Source organism: Leiobunum rupestre, chromosome 8 (assembly GCF_980474605.1).
Source record: "Leiobunum rupestre chromosome 8, qqLeiRupe1.1.hap1, whole genome shotgun sequence".
Classification (NCBI taxonomy): domain Eukaryota; kingdom Metazoa; phylum Arthropoda; class Arachnida; order Opiliones; family Sclerosomatidae; genus Leiobunum; species Leiobunum rupestre.
Genome location: NC_143391.1, coordinates 6,324,204 through 6,330,517, shown reverse-complemented (window position 1 = coordinate 6,330,517; position 6,314 = coordinate 6,324,204).

The window sequence follows — 6,314 nt, the reverse complement described above, 5'->3', positions numbered from 1 at the left end:
CCACATCAACCCCTTTAGATTTTTTGAAAACCCTATAAAAAAAGAGAAGTTTTTCTGATGTTAAAAGCGCAAAGGTGGTCTCGTGTGGGACAGAATAGTAGTACGTGTTCCGTGTCCTCAAAGGTATCTCCGTCGGGTAAAGGGCAGCCTGGCTTATCAATAAATATGGTAAACATAAGGCCCGCTGTTGCTAGAGCGCCAGTCCTAACCAGGAAAAAGATAACTTTGGTTATTTTTGACTTTATAGTTAAGCCCTGGATACCTCGGCGCCATAGTTCTTTGTCATCCAAAAACTCGAGTATTTTTCTCCATGGCTTCCTGGGTACATTAGGAAGGTTTAGCAAGCTAGTTCGCCTTTTACGGCCACATTCGAAGTCAGAAAGCTCCCTCCTACCGCCCACATAAAGGGTGTACAATAAAATGATCCAGAGTTTATGATTGAACAGCTTTTTTTCCTATTCATTTGATATTTTCAGATCGGATCGTACGTACGCGCAGGGGCAATTAGATGCAGCCAAACTCAATGACCTTGAACCATGTTCTCAAGGTCATTCAAAAACTGCATTGGAACCGTTGGGTTTTAAAACTTCGTTCCAATTAGAAAGGTGTGCGTCATCGCATTTTATGTCCAAATGGCTCTGAATCGATGTAAATTGGCCAATAGGAAGCCAACAAAAAAAAACAAAAAAAAAAACAAAAAGGTCATAAATAAAAATATCGAAAAGTTCATGCTTAGGTGTTAATAACTTAGAAAGTACTTGTGCTACGGCATCAACATTTTCAGGACAAATTAACTCTGGTAAGATCTTTTGCTACTAAAATTCGGTTGACCTTGAGCTATGTCTTCAAGGTCATTCAAAATGTATCTCGAAGGTTTCGAAGGTCGGTTTCAATTAATTTTTTTGATCCAAATTTATTTTAACCAACCTAATCTGAGCTTAATTTAAATAAATTTTAATATGGATAATTAGTCATTGAACATATTTATTTATGATCTTATTGGAAGTGAAGAGAAGCGCATTGTGAAAAACTAAATGAAAAGAGACTTAAAACGGTTTTAAAATTCACAATTTATTTATTTAAAAAATTGTGAATTTTAAAAACCATTTTAAGTCTCTTTTCATTTATGATCTTATTGTTAATTTTCTTAGCTTACTATTGACCAATTTACATCGGTTCAGAGCCACTTCGGCATAAAATGCGATGGCGCACACTATTATAAATGGAATCGAGTCTCTAAACCCAACGGTTCCAATATAGATTTTAAATGACCTTGAGGACATGGTTCAAAGTCATTGAGTTCAGTTTCATCTAATGAACCCCAGCGCGTGCTATCCGATCTGAAAATATCAAATTCCTAGGGAAAATAGCTTTTCAATTATTAGCTCTGGATCGTTTTTTAGTGGACATCCTGTATAATTGAGCTTGATCCAGCTTTCGTACCGTGTTCAGACAGTAGCTTAGTACCTCGTTGCTATAACTTAACTGTAACGGCACAACCTACCAAAGAGTACGGGTAATGCCATACGGCTCATACGAGTGAAAGGAGAAATATCCTCATAGTTTGTCCAAGTACTGGTCTACTTCTGAGAGGGACTCATCAAACCTTTCCTCTTACGAGAAATTTTTACGCAGACCACCATTATATAAGGTTATTCTCTATAATGCCCATTGAGCTTGCAAGTTCTCTCCTCACTGGTTAATGGGGTCACTAGATGACTTGGGCCTAAGGTGGCTGACTATTGTTATTATTGTATTGTCAAAGTTTTCTTTCTAAGCGCTGATACCAAAGCAAGATTTTGTCTTGGAAGTCTAATATTCCACGTGATGATGTTATCGGGTGCGTTGAAGCTCATGATGACACATTTCTTCGGACTAAGGGTTAAAGAAAAGGCACCGCTGATTGTTAGGAAACATCGGGATTGACTATTTTGCTCAATTTCTGAACTCAAAATTTCAACAACACATTTATAGCCATCAGAACGGTTCTGTCTGAAATGCGTGGTTGAAATTTTGAGTTCAGAAATTCAGCATTCAACAAAATAGTCAAAAAGTTCAGAAAGAACGGAAAAGAAACCGTTCAGAAACCGTACAGAAGCCGAAATGAAGCGATTTGATCGAGTTCAGAAATTCAGAATTCAGCAAAATAGTCAATAAGTTTAGATAATAGGATTTATAGAATGTTTCCTTCTAAATTCAGCAGTTCAGACAGTTCAGAAATTCAGCAAAATAGTCAATCCCGGAAACATCGTACGGAGGTTTGTGATTCAGCCGAGGTAAAAACATGCCCGTTAGAAGGCTTTCATGGGTTTTGAAAGTTTAATCCTTTCAGCGATCTTTTTAGTCGGCGTTCCAAGGGTTGGAGATAAAGCGCTAATAGTATTGGTGGCATTGGACATCCATGTTTTAGTTCAACCTGCTGGGTATAAATAATGTGACCATACGTCCTTTTTCCGGTACTTTTTCCCGGTGTCCCCGGGGAAAGCTTCGGGACGCAGAATTGTCCCGTTTTCCGTGAAAAGTCTCCGATATAGCATCGAACTAACTGGTGGTAGACCGTAGGCCAACGTGTTCCGCGGTTGGCCTACCACCTGGATATTTGCGCGGCGGGAAGAAAACTTCAAGGAAAACTGGAAGAAGAAAACCTAGGCCTTTAAGTAATCCGTGGCATTTGCTTGACGAAGCGCGGGTGGCGGGGCGGGCAACGTCACAAAAAGGAAACGGCTACCGCCATCTAGTAGTTTTCAATATCAATTCTGGATTTTGAAAAATAATAGCAGATGGTTCTATTTCTATCTCAGTTTTTACAACGGTCTTTTTTGCCGCGACAATACGTTTTATGATAGTTTTTTGGCATTAAATAATATTTTTATTGGGTAAAATGAAAAAACTCTGTGTACGTAAATCGTGTAAACGTGATTCAAGATACAGCAGTAAACAGCATATGAGTGGAGTTTTTTTATACCATTCCCTAAACCCTAAATCACCATCATAATATACAAAATAAAATCAATATTTCAATAAAGAAATTCTGAAATGGATAGCGATAAAAACGGTGTTTATTAAGCCTGGGTAAACACTTAACAGAAACAAAATCGATATTCAATCCTTTTTTTTTAAGTGGAGAAATTAACTAGCTTTATGTTCATCCCCCCCGCCCCTTCTTTTTTTCTCATCCCCGTTTGATCCTAGTTTTCCGTTAGTTCTTACTTGGAGGAGAGAAGGGGTTCCTGGAGGGGAAAATATAATACCAAGAGCATAGGCGATAGGTACCCGAGCGCGGGACAGGGGGAAGGCAGGGGCCGGTAATTCTTGGTAGGACCCTAGGACTTAAGTAGCATCTAGCGGTGGATAAATTTATTAAAAAATTTGAATTAGTCGACTGCGCATTTGGAAGACGTTTTTAGATCACACAAGGCTTAGGAATGCCCAACGGTCTTTTACGCGTTAGTTTAAATATTAAAACTTTTACAATTATTTCAAAACCCACAGTTATAGTTAAATCAGCAATAAAGTTTAATTTGTACAAAAAAATTACTTAATTTACTTAAATTGAATTTAGCATACAATATCACAGGCATATTCTATTTTCGCTAACTTAATTCGCGTTAAAAAAGGAACATTAAATTTAAAATTTGTACTTATTTGAGTGTGCTTTAGGAATACCTTATCGCAATATCACAGTCATAATCTAATCCTATTGCTTATGATAGAAAACCCTTTAACACGTTCTTAGTTTTAGTAACTTTATTTTTTTTTGCAGTGGTTTTAGTTTCACACTCATTTTCACGACATTTTGGGCATTGTTTTTGATTTTCATTTCCTTTCTAAAGCCCAGTTCACACTTTACATTTAATTGGACCACTTAATGGTATCCAACTAATTGTAAGCAAGAAAATTGTATAGTGTGAACAGTAAAAGTGGGAGTTATTATTACACTTTTTCTGTTCACACTATACAATTTTCTTGCTTACACTTACAAGGAGACGACCCGAGGTGTTACACACCGATTTCGTTCAAACTCGGGGGATTGGTAGACCTTCATGTAACTTGAAAAATCCTAAAGGGAATTTATTCAATGGGCAACGGTTTTGCCATGGCAACGAAAAATGTTTTTGACAACATAAAATTGAAATTTTTCCTATTTAAGCCATATCAGTTCATTTTCGCCCATTTGGTTCAAATTGATGAAAATGTGATCAATTTTGATTTTTTTTGTCAATTTTTAAATTTTTTTTTATAATTTTGGTATTTTAAAATTTTTCAATTTTTTTAAATCTTTCACAGGGAATCGGTCCAAATCCCATGTTATTTTCAATGGGAAAATTTCAATTTTATGTTGTCAAAAACATTTTTCGTTGCCATAGTAAAACCGTTGCCCATTGAATAAATTCCCTTTAGTATTTTTCAAGTAACATTAAGGTCTGCCAATCCCCCGAGTTTGAACAAAATCGGTGTGTAACACCTCGGGTCGTCTCCTTGTTAGTGGGATACAATTAAGTGTCCCATTTAATTGTATAGTGTGAACTAACTGTTTTAAGCAAAGCTCGTTTAATCATTTGAAATTCCGTTTTACATTTGTTTACAATTTAAATATATTTTGCAAGCCATTTTCAAGGCAGTATCTGTGTGTTCATTTTTACTCCATAATTCTAAAAAGGTATTTTTAACAAATGAAATATTTATCAAATTATCTAAGACTATTTCCACTCTCTCTTTTCGAGGATTATTTTCCTGTTTTTAATATAGTTTACCAATGTCATTAATTTTTAATCAAATCGTATGATTTCTTCTTTAAGAATAGAAGCCCACCATTACTGAGTTCCGCTGTCCATTGCGCGAAATCTTCCGTTTGGCCACTATTTAAATTCAATGAGGTTTTCACAAAATTACTTGCAGAATACCCATATTTTTGGGTCAAGGTCAAATAGGAAAAAAAAATAATGGTGGAAGCATTCAACGAGAGTACGACCATGGACTAATTAATGTATACACAGGGACGGTCCGCACAACGCCACTCTCTAATAAAATCGGCGACTAAGTCTTGTTAATGCTGTTCCCTCTTTTCCTCCCCCCTTAAGCAAAGTTAGCCGAGTCAAAACGTCATCAAACGGAAAAACGATGCTGCCCTCTATCTGCAAGTCTTGGAGTCTATCGATGTTGGCGTCTGCTTATGATTTGAAAAACAAACGTTTTTTTTCGTTCATTTGAATAAGGTGTATGATTTAAGAGTTTTAATTTATTTAAGTAGTTTTACAAATTAATTATGAGGAAAAAGCTGTGTGTTTACCCTTCGTGTAAAAGTGATTCGAAGTATTGTCATAAAGAACACACGAAAGATTTCTTTATACCTTTCCTGTTCATCTTTTTCTAAGCCTTGTCCAAAAAAATCTTTGATTTACCATTATCGGAATCACTTAAATCCACTTTTTTAATTTTCTTTTTGTCTGGAGAAATTGAGAATAACGTCTCGAATGTATGGGCCGAAAAATTAATATCAATCAATTTAATTGTTAATATAAATGAATTCATTTACCAAACGCACGTGGAGCTTACAACATCGCCGGCAAGGCGACTGCTTTTTTTTGTACCCTTAAACCTTTCCTCCCGTTTCCATCCCCCTTGACTCAGTTTGTCGTTAGTTCGCACAATCGCCGCTCGAGGGCACATTTAGCAATCGCTAGCCGCTAAATTTCCTATGCGGACCGTCCCTGTGTATACATTAATTAGTCCATGGTACGACCAAAAAAAAACGTCCCGAGCTATGGTTTTCATATTTTCCCCTCCGGGAACCCCTTCTCTCCTCCAAGGTTCTTAACTATACCGCCAGAGCGCACATTTAACAATCGCCAGAAGAAAATATTCGGGAACGGGGTGTCCCTGTGTTAATTAGTCCATGTTCGAGATCACCACTACTCCACTAGAAGTCAGGCGGAAATCCCAGTTTCAAAGCGCCTACCAAGACTCGGGTACTCGTTTCGTCAGTAGGACCTCGTTGAATGTCGTGCAGAGCCCAAGATGGCCCGTACACTTTTGATAAGGGAGAAAATCCCACCACAGCCTGTGGTACGTTTTAAAGACGTTACCCCTGTGCTCCACAGGGGTAACGCCTTTAAAACGTACCAGATGGCGCCAACAGTCTGAAACGTAAATATTTTAAAGCGAAAAAAGGTTTTTCGTGTTCCTTTTCTGCCATGATTTTTTCAGAATTGAACTCAGTTTTTACCATAAAGTTACTTAAAATAGTGTTACAATTTTTTTCTACTTAATACGTATAAGGTGAAACGGTCAAGCTTTAACCAGTTAGATAGCCC